Source organism: Coturnix japonica, chromosome 3 (assembly GCF_054131305.1).
Source record: "Coturnix japonica strain WE chromosome 3, WE-NBRP24, whole genome shotgun sequence".
Classification (NCBI taxonomy): domain Eukaryota; kingdom Metazoa; phylum Chordata; class Aves; order Galliformes; family Phasianidae; genus Coturnix; species Coturnix japonica.
In genome coordinates, this window is record NC_140665.1 from 65,778,358 (window position 1) to 65,796,581 (window position 18,224).

The 18,224-nt window shown below is 37.3% G+C and overlaps 1 protein-coding gene across 1 annotated transcript in view; it reads left to right on the forward strand.

The window, feature by feature from the left end:
- Positions 1-16,890, forward strand: part of LOC116653227 (uncharacterized) — a 61,424-nt gene extending 44,534 nt beyond the window's left edge. The window contains exon 4 of the transcript XR_014944136.1: positions 16,848-16,890. The gene's annotated coding sequence lies outside the window, so the exon portion shown is untranslated. The remainder of the gene's footprint in view (positions 1-16,847) is intronic.
- Positions 16,891-18,224: the final 1,334 nt, after the last annotated feature.

Here is an 18,224-nt window from a genome sequence, read left to right on the forward strand (position 1 = left end):
TCTGCTCTGGAGCCAGCTTTTCATGCATGCCCCTTTGATGTCCCAGAAGTAAAATCAAAAATTCATACAGCTCTGCTCAAGCTGAGGGGCTGAAAGTTTCACATAGGGAAGATAATGAATATTTGATTCACTTTTTTCCACCTTCAACACTCAGCTGATTATAGATTATACTTAGAAGGCAAAATTAACATCTCTGCTCTCCAGCAGCTGCTTCTGTAACTAACAAGGAGGGGTAAGAGCTATGTAACACAAATTTACTGCTTCTCTGTATAGACTTAATTGATGAGGAGGATGTTAGATCCCACCTTGATGGACACTTTGAACTACAAAGAGAAATTTTGTACATGCCTGTGAAGTTGTCAGACTGAATTATGGTCAGTAACTGCTCCAGTATCACTGAGTGTCCAGCTACAAACTATCTTATTTTATTGGTTCCTTTAAACCATCCATTCCTTGCAGGTACTTTTAATTATCACCAAGATATGGTAACATCCACCTGTTGCCTTTCTACCATATTCTAGAAGCTGCAGTGTTTCCCTTTCCTTCCCTTCCCTTCCCTTCCCCTTCCCCTTCCCCTTCCCCTTCCCCTTCCCCTTCCCCTTCCCCTTCCCCTTCCCCTTCCCCTTCCCCTTCCCCTTCCCCTTCCCCTTCCCCTTCCCCTTCCCCTTCCCCTTCCCCTTCCCCTTCCCTTTCCCCTTCCCCTCCCCCTCCCCCTTCTGTTCCCTCCCTTCTTCTTTTCTTTTTTTTTTTTTTCTCTTTCTCCCTTCCTTCCCACTCCCCACCCTCCTTTTCCTTCCCATCCTTTCTTGTTCTTTTCCTCCCTTATCCTTTCCAACCTATTTTTTTTTTTTTTTTAACCTTTCTTTCTTTCTCTTTAGATAAAAATTTTTGGATTTTTCAGATGTAGTTCCTGTTATTCCTCACAGTAGATTATATTTTATTATATAATTTTAATGCTATTAGCATTAGAATCAACACATTTTGCCTGTGACTATAGGTGCCATGTAAAATATTTAGTCTCTTATGATGTGGTATTTAGAAGTCTCAACTCAAGGTGGACTGAAAGCAATTTGAACCTACTAAGTAGATAAATGTCAATCAAAAATCAAAAGCTAAGATTCTAGTGCAGATCAGGTTCTCCCGTTTAAAAATCAAATTTATCAGATTTCCTAATTAATCTTTTGAAGGGATATTTATATGGAAAATAAGCTGCTAAGATAGAATTTTGAGATCTGAATGCAAGTTATTATCTTTTGAGTAATCTTAATTATCTTTGGTAAACTAAAAAGGAAGTTTCTGTCTCTGCTTCTTTTCACTTATCCTACACCATGTAGTCTACAGAACACTTAGGGGTATATTTATTCCTGTTGAGAACTGAAGAATCCTATACATAGCATGTGACATGTTTGGGAGATGAATCTCTTGAATATGTAATAAAGATGTTTGTCATAGACAATGCTTAGATATTATTCATTCAATTTATACAAATATCTTTGTTCCCATTTTAGGGACCAATGACCTGAGATCATGATGTTTATGGGGGAGCAACGAGCTCTAACAGGACTCAATGACTTGTTTCATACCAGCACATTAGTTGGTTTGAACAGGAATGACAATTGAGCATTTTAACACTGAGTTAAGTATTTTGAACAGTAAAGTTGGCACAGGCCAATGGAAATAGCCCCTTTTGCAGAGTATTGAAAATAGGTCTAATAAATGAAAAGTCGCTATTCTTTTTAGAAGATGGAGTCTTTTCTTTACTAAACAGTGTTATGTGGGCTCAGATTCTGGGAAGATTTCATGACTGTAGTTGGCTAACAGCTGAGATTTTGATAATTCCAACATAGGCTTGCCTTCTGGTTTTTCATTTTCTTTATCCTATTTGCCAAAGAAGCTGGATTAATCCCTGGTAATATGATTTTATGTCATGCTCACATCATTCAAGTCGTGTGTAAGTCTGTATTTCTCATTTATGGGGAGTACATTGTTACTAATTGTAACAACAATTTTGAAAATAACATTTCTGTGTTTTTTTTTCTTTTTTCTTTTTTTTCTTTTTTTAAAAAAATTATTCATTTGTTTTGGTTTTTAATGCTAATGTTTGCTTGAAAGCAGATTTTCCTGGTAAGGTTATATCTGATTACTGCATTTTTTAACTGCGTGGCATAGCTGTCAGTATGCCAAATGAGTACATCCCTTCCATTCTTCCTCCCTATAACAAAGACTTCATCCTCCATTGCACAATTTTATTATACTTTAATGAGCATAACAGCATCTTTTCTCATTGGCAACTAGTAGAAATATTCATACGTATATGTCATATGCTATATATTCTAGTCCACGCTATTCAAAATCACAACTATTCAAGTGAAAGACAGCACTTGCAAAGCTATAGAAACAACCTAGAGAAATGGTTGTGGAAAGAGAGGAGATTAATTTCTGACAACTATCCCATGGCACATATCAACCCAGAAAGAGATTTTACTGTATATTTTGAAACTCACCTCATTAAATGCTTTTGTGAGAGAACATTCTGGACTTGGGTAAAACAGTGAGTGATTTTTGCAATGCACAAGAACAGTATGTTAATTCTGTGCAGTAAGTTAAATTCTGGGAAAGAAATCAAATTCAGTAAATGTTATGGGGGATTTTCTCCCATGAACACAAAAATCAGTGTTTCTTCTGCAATCCATACTTAGTGTCATTTAAGGGTACTATCATCTTTCTGTCAAATTCCCTGCCTACGCTGTCTTTTCTTTTGGTATCCTCAAAGATGACCCATTATCTGTTTCCTGCTATATGACACTTAAGGAACCTGAATAGAAAATCAAAAGCAAGAAATGTGTTATTGCTAAGGCACCGCTGTTTTCTCTCTTTTTTTTTTCTTATCTTTTTTTTCTGTTGCAGACAACAAGGTGCTGAAAAGCATCATTTGCTAGACAGTAAAACATGAAGAACAGACATCTCATCTACATTCTTACAAAGAGTAAACAAGTAGGACATTGATGTAAATTGGGCGTTAAACTTCCCACTCCTTTCTCCCTCTCCACATGCTTTATCTATTTTTCTTAAGTAGTTAACTCTTTGAAAGCCTGAGTATCTATCATTTCCTTCTACTTCAATCAAAAAAGCTTCTGAGGTGCCATTTTTTAAGAAAGTATAGTGCAGATGCTGTAATAGATGGTGCAGCTTCTTGTTTCTTAGTGCTGCCTGGAACTTTCAGAGGCTGGGCAAGAAGAAAACAAGTGCAAACTTTGTAGAGTGTTTTACAGTGGCTCTATCCTGTGTCACGTGCCTTACATTATGCCCACCAATGCCCTAATTCAACATCAACCGCTGCTGCTCTTCAGCTTTGGGTTTGGATGTTGAACAAGTGTTGAATCCTTGTCACCTACCCTTCTCTGGTGCACCTTTGTAGGCAGTGCTCCCCTACATCTAGCAGAATATTCATTGATATTCAGAGGCTAGGGCAGAGACAGAAATCAGTCTTGCAGTGCATTTAAAAAAAAAAAAAAATCTGGAAAATATTATATAAATTCACTTATTTTTGCAACAATTCAATTTGGTGCATGCTTGAGAGAGTCTGAGCCAGGAAACTGAATAAGCTGCTGCAGCCATGACAGGTATATTTGGTGCAATGGAAGTAGCATGACTGGGTTCTATTACAGCAAGTAATACAATTCCAGAAATAACCTGCATGGAACATATTGCTTCTACCACACATGTCAGGAAATGGACTTTGATTGATGTTGTTGCAGCACAAAACCACGTACGAAAACTTTCTAATTATGATGACAATGTAAAAGTGTAGAGGGTGCTCACTGACAGTGTTCATTGCCTTTATAATTAATAAATGGACATTGCAGATTAATCCTGCATGCTGTTCATGTTTAAGTATTCTTTCTAGTTGCTGCCATCAGCACACACACAAGCAATAAGGCATGACAGGGGGCCTGGTTATCATCACCTCTGGGGCGTTAAGAGGCATCCTCCAGGGGAGCTATCATCTCATGATAACCACACCACCTGGAGTTACCATATTGCAGCTATAAAAAATGTATTAGTGTAAGAGAAAAACATGTACATTTGTGATAGAGGATGAAGTTAGGCATTCAGAATGCTAAAAAGCACTATTTGGTTTGCATCTCTGCAGTTCTATATGATAATATTCACCAGACTATTGTAATATTTACTCAATTTTGTAAGCTAGAATACCGCTTTAGCAACACTTTTTTTTTTTTTTTTTTTTTTTGTGTGTGTGTGTGTGTGTGTGTTGTAGCTCTGTGTGATAGTCAAGAATGAAACAGGGATGACACAGACACCAGAGGACAGAAAGTGAGTTAGTCACATTACCTCAAATTGCCTTCTCAAAGGGAATATCTCAGTTGGCAGATGATATACCAAAACACGTTTTTTCAAAGTAAAAAGCAGAAGGGAATCGCAAATCAAATTAGATAAGTGTCTATAATTTTAAATTTTAAATGGGCTAATTTCTCCTCAGCAATGCATTTAGAATATATTTAATTTGAATTTATCAGAAAACTATGGAATGAAGTACATGGCAATACAATAACTCATTGTCTGCTGTTCACTACGCTAATGTAACAAACTGTTATCTCGTACTCTAATGACTTTGATGTTAATGGAGTCATGTGCTCTTCCTGACCTCTTCTGAATGGGATGGATTTATATCTGTATTCACTGTCCTTCTGGTTTTCTGCTTCCCTCTCAACTTTCCTAATAACATTATTATCTTTACTTCTGTTTCATTTCCTCTTTAGAAGGAGGGAAGCTTTTATTTAAATGAAGAATTTCAGTTTTACACTTGTAAGGATAATTTTTTTAATCGGTAAATTCTGAAGAAACTTGTCCATTACTGATACTGTGACCATATATTTCCAAGAGTATTCCTTGCTTTTTCACATGGGGTTTATCTACTTAATGAAACTTGGCTGGCCTGTCACCCAGAGACAGTCATAATTTTTTTTTCTGTAGTACACTCCTTTTGCTTCCAGCTGTATCTGTTGCCTGTCTGATAGCACCCATAACCAGTGGTGGGTGTAAAGATGGACTTCTCTTGAGCTTTGTAGGTGGTTGGAACTATGATGTACACACTCATGAGAATGTGGTCCAGAGGATGCTAAGTGTCTACAAATTACAGAATGGTTTCATTTATTGCAGACTGCTGCTCACTGTATGTTCATCTTGATTAGTGAATGCACAAACAGCTAAAGAATCCTTGGGGGCAGGAAGAGCAAGAAAATCATTTGCTTGTGCAGAACTTATTTTATGCTTGGAGTGCAGCTTCAGTGCATAAAGAATAGGAAGCAATTTAGGTTTATTTTTCATGAGTCTACAAGGCACTTTGAAATGTTACCTTCCTATTATAAATTCAAAATATCTAAGCCATGTGTGCACTGTGAGATAATGCCAACTCTTTCCAGGCATCAGTTTATGGCTGTCACAGTTCTGGCCTAGTTCAGCCTAGTTCCATGACTAATTGGGCAAAGGGACCTACAGGTCCATGCCTGGGAAAGGGGGAAGAAAGGGATATGGGCCCAAGGGAGGAAAACATTTGCAATAAGTTAGCGGAGAAAACTAATTTACTAAATATTATAGTGGAATGTAAGATAATATAATACACTATATTCGGAAGTGAAGCTAATAAGTCAAATAAATGAGAGATAGAGTGTCCAAAACTGAAGATCTTTCTCTAATGCTGTAGGGTAGATGGCCAGCAACAAGGAGAACCAAAAAAGGCAAATATATCTTCTGCAACATTACATTTGGTTCCATGGGAAACTTTAAGGAGAAACTTGAGAACATGTATTTTTGCAGATTTTAGGTACTGTGAGAATTTCCTAGGATATCATCTGTATCTTTTCACAGCTAATACAAAAGAGTAATCGTGTGACTATTTTAGCTTGAATTGAAGAGCATGGCTGTCATTTATGCCACTTAAGAAATGCAAGACAAAATTATTTTTTTATGGCTCGATTTGATTCTCCATTCTGACTTAGAGTGTGAAAAATAGAGATATAAAACACTAAACCAGAATAATTCCTCTGGAAATTTGTATTATTCTCTCTTGCTGACCCCACCAATTTCTCTATTGGAAATCTAACTAAAAGTAAATGCTATTCAAGATCATCATGCAACTTTCACTGCCGTGATCAGGATTGGTAGTGGGATGGAACTAAAGGTATGAGAACTGTAAAATTAGTGCTGACATAGGTTAAATGAGCCTGCAGCACTCTATGGGGGAGAAGGCATCCACAGGAATGTGTCCACCTGTTCAGTTTTTCAAGATTGTTGTAGAGCAGATGTACCTTATCACTCGTGTCTAAAGGAATATTTTATTGTACGTTTTGGAAGTTAATATACAGGAGAACTGTTTTTTCTGCTTTCCTTCTCGATACTTACAGAAAAACTCTTTTAGACTATCACTCAGTCACTTAACGTTATTCTTTTTTTTTCCATAATTCCTACTTCTAAACAGCACAAAGAGCTCTTCAGCTTAACTGCTTCCTATAGGGTAGTGAAAAGTAGTGCTCAGTAATCAAATGTGATAAATTACTAATACCAGACAATTATCAATATATTCTTTTTTTTTTTTTCCCCTGCTGTTCTAATGTTTCTCTTTTTTGTGTGCGTGTGCGTGCAAAAGATCATCTAGATCTGCAGACTGTGTTGCCATTAAATGCCACTGCAATGCAAAGACAAAGAAAGATAATTTACTGCATGACATATTTGCCCATCCCAAATCTTTAGGTTGACTGATATTATTAGTTTGTGTGATTTCTTTTTTTTTTTTTTCCTGCCAATTTTAAGAAGCTCTTTAAATGCAGATGTGTCCTGTGAAATGCCATTTTGTTCAAAATCTGTCACTTTTAGCTTTCACATGCTAGATGACATGGCGCATGAGTTCTGCTGGGTGAGTTTTCTTCATTGTGTGCTGCAGCTCATGGTGTGCTTCACAGATCTTGAACAGCTTTGCCTCTGATGGATGCTAGTACATTTTCTCAGTGGCTGACTTTTATTAGTTTCAAAAGATAACAGTCTATGTAGCCACATGCTCAAGTATGTATGTGTGTGAAGGGCATCAGACGAAAAATTGGAAATCTCCTGTTCTTGTTCAGATTATTTCCTTCAGAATATTATTTCTGTTTCCTGGTGTATTATTTAATGCAATAGTGAAACTGTAGAAAGCCAGAACTGCCTCTCTGACTTAAGGACAGGAAAAGATATCACTGAGTTCATTCAAATTCTGTGAATTTCATTGCCCCACTCTGCACAAAGAATAATATCATTTAACTCCAATTTTTTAGATTTTTAAAAACTACCAATAAGATTACTCCAATGAAATGTCTGAATTCCTTTGTTATTCCTGAGCACAGGCAATTTGGTGGAAGGAGGAACACTTTCAAACAGCATATGCTGCATATGACTGCTACTGGATCATTCCTGTGTCAAAATAGGACCAGGGGATGCTTCTGAAGGAGACTGAAGGGTGTGAATAAACTGCAGAATAGTCACCATTTAAAGTGCACAAGAAAATTGCTTCATATTTTTGAGCACCATCTGCTGGCATTGTCCCATTTAACCAGTATTTACATAAATGGAGGAATCTCTATAGAATGTCTCTGAAAGAAACAGGAGCTGAGATCTGGAAGAAAACAAAATCTGAGGATGTTCCTTAGTTATGCTTGGAAAGGGATTTTTTGGAAGATCATGCATGGAAATATACAAAAGACCCGGAAACAGATTTCAAAGAGCTTACCAAGTTACTGTATCAAAGAGAAGATTTAGTTAAAGCCCTGAATGCATCACAGCAATTTTCACTGAGATGTGCAATGCCTACAATAGGGATTTTAGCATCAGCTTTCTTTTTTTTTTTTTTTTTTTTTTTTTGTTCATCAACAGGCAAGATTTGTTAGCATTTATAGCCAAAATTTTCCGAAACAGAGGAAAAGGAAGGAAAGGAGTTTTACTATGAATAACTTAGTAGTAATAGTGCAAGATTTATGTAAGACAGTTACTAAGCAAATGTTCAGAAAAACCTGAGAAAAGGGACAATAGGAGAGATGAGGGAATTAAGGTATTGATACTGATCTGTCTTGACTCTTTAATGTGTGGATACTCAATATCCACCTCTGTTCTCTTTCAAGGCCTAAAAATACAATATTGTATCTGAAACAAGTCTGAAGAGATCATCCATGACAAATGTAATAATAGAACATGTAAAAACACCTGAATTGTCTTTAAAATACATAAAATTGTCTTTAAAATACATAACCCAGGTACAGATATTCATTTAAATAAGTGAAGGTTCAAAATGTTTGCAAGATTTTGACTGTTAAGTCTCACCAGATTTCAGCTATCTTCTACACAGCCCAGGAGCAGTAGCAGCGTAGTCTCATATCATGACTGTGGTAAACTTACATGTATCACATTCCTACATAACTCATCAGGTCATTTCAATGGAGTGTTTCTATGCTCTGTTCCAGAAAACCTCACCTTACTGCTCCAGTACTTTGTATAGCAGGACGTGTATGTGGAAAGAATTTTGTTCTATGACTCTACAGTCATACAGTGCATATGTGCTCTGATCTTTCATGTGATTAGCTTCTGAAAACTGGTTTAGACTTATTTGTTTGCTTGGCTGAAAAACAAGCCAATGGATACACGGAGAAGCCACGAAAAGGAGAATATACAGATTTCAGAAAACCAAGTTGCTGGTATGTATCTGTGTACATGCTTATCATTTACACCTCAAAAAGTTGTGAATATTATTCTGAGCTGTATGGTGGTATAAGGACTGTTGAATAGCAGCTGTATTTAGGATTTATAAAAATTAAAATGAAAAGTAAGGTATGAAACATAATGAACACTGTGTCTGAAATAAACCAAATATCAGTGAAATGGAAGACGTTGCTTTGCCCTGCCCTTTCTCTTGGAAGCTTTTTGCACAGATAAAAAATGACAGGGTTGGAATTTGTCAGAGACATTGAAGACTACAAGATATGAGGCAATCATAGTTCAAAAATATTTTTCAGCTGTCTTTGGAGAACATAATTTCTAATAGAATACATACACATTAACATAAACATACATAAAATAGAATACATACACATATACATAAACAAAAATGTTAATACAAAATACAAAAACACTATCAATTATTTATTTATTTATTTATTTATTTATTTATTAGTGTATACTTCTGAGAGTTCAGTACTTTTCCTGAAAGTAATATCAGTGGTGGTGTCAGTACCACTGGTACTTAACTAATAATGCAACTATATTCACAATTTAAAAACACATATTGCTAAACTATAATAGCCAGATCTGTGCACTACAGTCTTATTCGTCCAGACATGGCATTTACCAGTTCATATGTCTCGTATAAGATCTGTGCTTGCACATTTTTATCAATCTCATTCAGCTAGCCACCAAAAATGTATTTTCCATTGACAAGGAGAATACAATAATGCATTAAATTCTAAGCTTCATAATCTCTTCCAACCTCAGCAAAAAAATGGTCCTAAAAACATTAAGTGCATTTAGACTAGTCCATTGTCTATCAGAAACAAAATTAAAACTGAAATTTAGCCTAACTTTCACTCCTTTTGCTTTCTTGTGAAGCACATCACTGTGAAGAACTGCGGCAGTTCAACTGGTGATTAAGTTTCAGCTAAATCTTTAATTTGAATTCAGATCCTGCCCACAGCTCTTGAATTTTTTGTACATTTTTAAGTGAGTAATCTTTTCCTCAGTTCTGAGGGGTGTAGTACTTACCAAAAGTACTTACACAGTACAATTTTTTGTGGATACGGAGAACTGTGGAATGGTAGAGACTACGTCAGTATTGTTTATAATCCTTATTACTAGTAAGTAAGGAATATTAAATTCTGATGCCTTTAGCCTTGAGATAAAACTGGCTTAAAAAAAACGGTTTATAATATCCTGTCCTGGGAGATTTATGCTGAGATGTTAATGAAATAATATAAAAAAGGAAAGCAGATTAATAGTCCCTCTACTCTTGAACTCCTTAGTTGTACTATGCACTTATTATATTCTTTACTCATTTTTGCCTAACCAATGCACAACTGCAGAGCTACTGTGTGCGTGTACCAGTTTTCTTGCTGCAAAAGGAACACCAATTGATTGTCATAAATGCGGCTATTCTGTGAGGAAAAGGAAGAATTTGCTAAATGGTATAGATGGATAATAACTGCTTAAATAGATATCATTAGCCACTTGGTGTGCATTATAAAGTTTGCATTCAAGACACACAAAATTGCAGTAAATTAATTAGCTTGAAATCAAAGTAAACAAACAGAAAACAGAGGTAAAAGAGAAATCAGATTTCCATTAAAAGATTCAAATTAGCAAGGCTGTGAGACAAAACTAATGTAAACCAATGTAGAAGTGTAATTTTCTTCAAGAGCCAAAATGAGGACTTTCTGCCACATTTGTTCCTCTTTAGAAGGGAAGACAGAGGTTAAGCTGGACTAAGGTAGAATAGACCTGCTCCTGACCCAAGCCTCATCCCACTAGGCTGCTCAAATGAACACTTTTTCACAGGTGAACCAGAGGTTCCAGAATCTGTTTTTCCTTCTTATCTGAACAGTATAGCTTATAACCTTACGGCAACTTCAAAGACATTTTGTAAGCAAGAAGGACAGCTTCTCAACTGCCATTCAAGGTCAGACAGATAAACCTTTTCCTGACTTGGCAGTTCTAAGGCCTACAATTATTCATTTTCTTCTCATTTGAGAGCAACTCTAGAAAAGTTGAATGCTTTATCAACAGTTTAAAAGTGTTTCCCCTAATTGTAAAAACAACAAATAGCTAGAGAAATTTAAACAATTTTAAAAAAGAGACATTACAAAGTGCCAAATGGTGGCAAGTAATACTGCTGAGTATCACCAGCACTATAAAACAACACTTAAAGCAGTTAGAAGTTACATTACAGAGCCAAGACTGTTGTGGCTTGATTAAAAGTGGTTGGAATTATTGAGAAGCCTCATGATATGTGACTGTTTTATGTGAGGCAAAGATTGGAATGAAGTTCAAGTTATATCCTTTCTGCTTTTCACACTCCCTTCTGTCTGCTTACATAGCTGAATAATCCCCTTTCTCAGTTTCCAAAACCTCAATACTGAATACAGCGTTTAAGCCAGGTGTCATAGGCTAGTTATGTCCACCTTATCCAGCATTCAGCTCTAGGTCTCCCTTGGCTGCTGCTTTCTTAAATCTCAAAGCATAAATTTTTATTGTGTGAATGTTTGTGCAGGTTTTAGGTTGTTTTTCAGTTTGAAGTGTTCAAAATACATAGTAGTTGTGTCTTCATGCTGGGTAGTGAGCAGTGGCAAATCTTTAGGCTGATGTCCTATTCATGGACTCATTGGAAAAGTACCAGTCTGATCAGTGCTGTGGGACACGTACATGCCAGGCAGAGTAGGTCAGCACAGGACCTAGTCCACCTAAGTCCCACTTAACCTCTATGTGAAGCAACAGGAATTGAAGTGGCACACAGACCTTACTTTGGCACTTGCAGAAAATCATATTACTAAACTGGCTATTGGTGTGGGATATAGCCCAGGGAGTTGGTACACAGTAGAAAATCAAAGGAGGGTGGCTGCTATGGTTGTAAGTTAAACCCTGGTTCTTGAAGGAGGAAAGGGCTGGACTAGAGATCCCATGCCTTGAGCTGATGAGGATCCTAAGAGGCTTGCCCTCCTCCGCCCCCCAAACACACACACACAGTACCACTGTTAGATCTAGTGCTGCTGCTCAACTTCATTTCCACATGTCCTGTCCTCCAAAGTGATACCTCCACCGCAAAACCAAATTTTCTAAGTGTCTGTGATCTGCTTCAGGAAATCAAAGGTTTACTGGGGAGCAAAGTTAACTTTTCTAGCTCCTCTTCCATGGCCTGGCATGTGTGATCATGCTCCTTCTCTCCCAAAGCCCTGATAATTACTGAGTAATTTGTGAAGTTTCTTTCCCTTCTTATGGGAGGCAACAAGGAGGCATAGATCTCTCCAGGCCCTCTCAGGCACCAGCAGGCAATATTCCCATCTTACTATCTGAATTCAATGCATAATTGGAAGCATTTTTGCCTCTGAATTTAACGGGCCTTGAAAGCCACCAGTGCTCTTTGGGTTCAAATAGGATGTTACTGGTAGAGTTGTTTCCTTGGATTCCTTCAGTAGAAATGCTCCCTTCCTCCAGCAATAATTTATGAAGTGAGAGGGAAGGGAACTGGTTTTATGCTACTAATTTAATGTTAGTACAAAGCCTTTCTAGCCAAAGATGCATTACTGTGGAAATCTGGGATTTAGTAGGTCTATGAGACTAATCTTGTGTGCAGTGATTCATGGGTAGTCCATAAAAGAAAGGCAGCTCTGCTATGGTGAAGTAAGTTTAAGTCTACCACAAAGAGGAAAAGAATAATCTTGTTGGGTGAGAGAAGAGCAATGAACTTATATCAAAGAGAATTCAGACTGGATTTTAGAAAAACCTTTCTAATGATAGAACTGGTGAAGCACTGTAAAAGATTTTCTGGGTAGGATATGGAATCTGCAGAGCGGGAAATCTTCAAGAACTGATGAGAAAAGAATCTATGAGATATAGCACAGATGAAGGTTATCCTGCCTTGGACTAGAATAAGCTAGATGACTAGATGAATGTCCTGTAGACTATTTTTATCTAAAACTGTAGATTTTATTGCTTGGCCCTTGACATTTTACATGTTGCTTGTAGTACCACATTTTGCAAACAAGGAGTGTCTAATTACTGTGATTGTGAAGATGAATTTCAAATGGTGGGCAAACTAAAATAAATTAAAACAAATGCATAACAAGAGAGATTTTAAGCCAGGTCTTGATGACTGACTGCTTCATATTGACATAACTAGAGATGTCCAGATGAATGGATAGAGGGACTTCTCATTACATACTGTCGTGAAACTCACCTTCCAGCAAGAATTTTACTGGGGGCTGAGATTTTTAATGCTTCCCACTGCCTTCAAAACTTGGAAGCAGTTTTATATGCATGTTTATTTATCCCTTTTTACTGGGAAAATACTTTTACAGCCATTACAGAAGTGCTGTAGAGAGTTTAATATAATTGAAATGCTGTAGGCAGGGGAAAAAAGTCATGTTTTGGAGATGGAGTTCCCGAAGGAAACTGAGTTCTGGCTCCAGCTACATTTTCTTGTTAGAATCCTGCTTTTTAGATAAATCTCATACAGGAGTTTTGAAGCTGAAAATAGAAGCAGATGATGAAAATAATTCTAATCACTGAAGCAAGATTCAGAAACAGCAGAATAGGAAAGTGGTCCTAGGTGAAGATAATAAATCCATGTCTGACAGATAGATACACTGGAGTGTACAAATTATATGCTTTTATCCAGGGAGAATTTTTGAGCAAGATTAGGGTTTTAATGTGATTGCCTTCTTGTGACAATTGGAAGGAACTGCATTATTCATTGCAGTGAGAGGGCACTGAGCTGAGGTCACCGAGTGTTCTCTTTTCCACTCTGCTCTTGAATCACCTTAGGTAGCAAATTGCATGCTCTACTTTAAACAAGAAAATAGAGGCAAATCACAATAGCTGAGACAGAATGAAGGTGTGTGCAGGCTCTTCTGACTTCAGATGAACAGTGAATGTCATGCAAGGGAAAAGAATGGCTAAAAGACTGAAAGAAATAAAAACAACATGTCTTATTTACATTTGTTTGTGTATTTTAAAATACAGGTTTTTTTGTTCTCAGGTTATTTCTAAAGTTTATGTATATGTAAGTTGCCAAAATATAACAACATAGGAAATGCATCCCCTCCCTCCTTCCCCCGTACCCTCCATTTCAGCGATTAAAGTACTTCGGGTACTTTGATGTTTTAAATTCTAATTCCTTTGTTGTGATTTTTATGGTGGCTTTGAAGGTTACTTTGCAGCTTTTTGTATTTTCTTTCCTAATAGTTTTATCAGGGCATGCTTCTATTACAGCTAAGGCACTTAAAGGAAATACATTATTTAAAAGTGAAATGGAAAGAGAGAAAATATAAGACTACAGTGCATTTTTCTTTGTCATTTGGAGACATAATAGAACAACTCAGAAGATGTAAAAATAAAATTAATATGGGAAACCATGGGAAACATGGCTTATCTGCTAGCCACATACAGGTGTGGCTCTTCCACTTTTAACTAGCACTGGCTTTGTTTTCAGAATACAAACTAGAAGGTAGCTTATACCTATGTTTTTTAAAGGGGAAAAAGCAAGGCACTGATTTAAAAAAAAAAAAAAAGAAAGAAAAAGGCTGAACAAACCTTTTTCTTCTGTAAGTAGGAAAGGGTCTTTCTTTTTAACTCCCTTCATTCCATGCATTTATACTATGCCAACCATTTTCAACCCAATACACTTTATTATGATAATAATTGTTCTTTACTGCAGCAACCTCTAAGGATTCCAAATAGGGTTCAGGACCCTATTATTTTAGGCACCATCCATGTGCATAATAAAACCAGCTCTTCTGTAAAGAGCTTATGATCTTGACATATGACATGGCTCAACAGTAAAAGAGAACAAACAATTGCAGGGGAGGGATGGAGGGGAAGCTATCAAAAAAGCCAATGCACTGGGTGTGCTAAGTAGCACTGTCTGAACACTAAATGATTAGCTATTGTCAAGGGCTTTGTATAATCTGTAGAAACAGTTTTCACCGTGCCTTCTATATCACTTAGTTTTCAGTTTTTAAAATGCAAATATGTTTGTTACACCTCTTGAATAAGCTGCCTGTGAGAGGAAAAAAAGACTGATATGGAATACAGTTTATAAGAAAAATAAAATATAGAATAGGTGAGTTTGGCTCCCGCTCCAACTGATACCAGTAGCTGAGTACATTTAGAAAGTGTTTTGAGTTCTTTCATTTTAAGAGGACTTAAAGGGATTTGGAATTACTTTTGCTGCTAATACTTTTAATATACATCAACTACATGTTAAACAGGTCTGAGAAAATAATACATGCATGCACAGTTCAACATGTTTGTGTGTGTGTATTGCTACTGTTTTCCTTGTGTAACTTTTTTATTGAACATAGTAATCTGGTTGCATACTGAAAAAGGGGTGGAACTAGTTTCCTTACCTGAACTGTAGACTTCTCAGGTTTCTCTTTCTGTTCTTGAATTACATGATCGTAACATCTTTCTCAGGAAGGAGTTTATATGGATTTATTATAATACACATGGATGGTAGCTGGCATCCTGTAAATTTTCTGCTGGCCGATTATGTGAACATATCAAAGAGAACAGACAAGCACAACAGATCTGAAAGCAGAAATAGAGAGAGCTACTTTTCTTTTTTGGCTTAGCAAAACCTTGGGAGAAACTGTGTAGGTGTTGTGTGTTGTCAGTTCCTTAGTTTAAGCTACTAGATGTGAAGTTTTAGAAGCATTATTGTTTGCTTATTTACTATTGGAGCCATAGTGGTGAGGCTGGTCTCTTTTCAGTAGTGCGTGGGGATAGGACTAGGGGTAATGGGATGAAACTACAGCATAGAAAGTTCTGCACAAATGTGCAGAAGAACTTCTTTACAGTGAGGATGACGGAGCACTGGAACAGGCTGCCAAGGGAGGTGGTGGAGTCTCCTTCTCTGGAGATATTCAAGACCTGCCTGGATGCCTACCTGTGTGACGTGGTGTAGAGAGCCTGCTTTGGCAGGGGGGTTGGACTCGATGATCTCTAGAGGTCCCTTCCAACCCCTACAATTCTGTGATTCTGTGATTCTGCTACTTTGAAGGGGAAAACATTAGTAGTAGAAAATATATGTGGTACACCAAGCTCATTAATATGACAAATATATCTGACATTTAACAATATTTATCCAGTTATTATTTACATTTATATACAGAATCAGCATAAGATTACTAAGATCAGGACGGACTGCATTACCTGGAGCGGTTTTGGTGGTGCTTTGCAAATTACTCGTATGTTGTGCTGTTTCCATGATGGGTCAGAAATGTCCTGTGACAGACAGTGCTAGCTCTTCCTTATTAGCACATATGCATTTCATCATCAAATTGTGAGTAATGATGCTGGGAGCATTTATGTAACACAGCTTATGGGATTGTAGAGGATTTAGGCTTGCCTAAAATGTATCTTCAGAGTCTAATACTGAACTGTGCTGAATTGGACACAGGAAGCCAGAGGACAATGCCACTAGGAAGTGCTTGTCTCCCTCCATCAAAGCCAAAGGGCTCCTTGGCAGCCTAGTACTTGTACCCCATATATAGGTAAAATAATCTGTGAGGAACCCCATCCCAGTGCTGCCACCTTTGAAAGGAGGGGATGAGTGATGAGCAGAAATTCTGTGGCAAAATCTGCAGAGGAGCATAAAGAGGTATGATGTGATGTCTGCTCTCCACTTCTCTATTTGGCAGCCACAGCTGTTTCTCTGCCCTCCTTTCTTATTCTCAAGATGCAATCTTTCTTCATTGTTAAGTGAATTAATTCTACTGGCAAGGGTTTGTGCACATGTGGGGCAAACAGCCAGAGCACAATGCAAGTCTTCTGAGAATTGTATAAAGGAAGCTTACTGAGGGATATGTATATGCCTTCTGCATTTTGAAAGGGTCACTTCACTAGAAGAACCTTTCTGAAAATGATTTTTCTGGAAAACTGTGAAGCCTGGTGTCTATATCTCTCTAATTTAACATGCTTGAAAGCATTGAATATACAAAGCTTAACTTTTGTCCCTTTACTCTCGTTTCCTTCTGGCTAGCTCAGGTGGTGCCTTCTTTGACGTGATGGCTTCAATGAACAGTCAGAGTTTTTATTCACAGATGACATGGGGAGCCTGAGGAACTAAGCCCAGCTGAGTGCTACACCAGACAATGACACGTCTGAGAAGTAGGAACTGCAATGGTAAGTTGAGCCACTGTTGTTTCAGATTTAATCCCTTGTAAACATCTGTTTTGCTTATGAATTTAAAATTGTTTTTTGCCCCTCTGCAGAACACAACCCTCTACCATGCACACACATATACAGACAGACACGTGTACATAGGTGCATACACATATGCGTATGACAGAGATCGCCCTGAACACAAGAGAAACAGCAAATATTATTTTTATGCTAAGCTGATGTGCACTGCAGTCTGACACTGTTATCCAAGGTGGATTTTAAGAATTAAGAAGAAAAAATAAAACCTCCAGGAGAAATAGCAAGCACTCGATCTAGTCACTGTCAATTAAAAGGGAGCTTCTGATGCAAATGCCACATCAGCACCAATTTTGTCACTTAAGAACTTTAAGATCAGAAGCAATTACCTTCAATAGCACCTTGTTTCTATGTGTCTACCCTTCATAGCCTTGGCTAGTAACTTGGCCTCTACCATAATTTACACTGACATCTAATTTCAGTGGATCTGCAAGCAATCTAACTGAAGATGGAGATACTGAAGACTGAGGAGTACTGCTTTATCACTGCTGACATAAAGATTCATTATTTTTTGCTAACTCAGAAAGTGAATCTTATGGAAATGAAGACTTTGTGTGTGTGTGTGTGTGTGTGTGTCTGTTTTGCATATCTCATTACTTGAATTATTTCTCGGTTTAGGCAAATGATTGCTGCCTTTAACTAGATGATTAAACACTCTAAAATCTCACAAAGGGAAGAAAAAACAGCCAAGTACTATGAGCATTGAGTAGATTTACCATTTTCAAGTCTCTCTGCAAAATGAGAGCAAAAGAAAAAGAGTGCATTCATTGCTAATCATATTCTTTGAAGTATGGCAGAGACCTGGCAATTTTATATTGTGCGTGAAAGTCACAGTATTAGACTAAGATTATTTTAAGGAACACTTTTATCATTTTCTAACTGACAGAAAGGGCAAGTCTGCCAGCAATGCAGCTTGATGTTTTCTAGTGAAACAGTAAAAGAACCCCACAATGATGTGATTAATGACTTGCATCCATTTTCTCTGATCCCCGAACTTGAATGCAGAGAACAGAGCAGATCTCTGAGCTATTATCCAGCCCTCTATTCAGACCAGACTAATGCCAGCAGAACTTCTCTTGCAACACTTGTTACCCAAGCCAAGACATTTGCATATCACAGAAAATAAGGTTATGTAACACAGTTGTTGATTTTGGTGGTGTGAAGAGCTGTCAGGGTTGTTTTTGTCACAAACTGCATGGTTTTAGAGTAGATTTTATGAA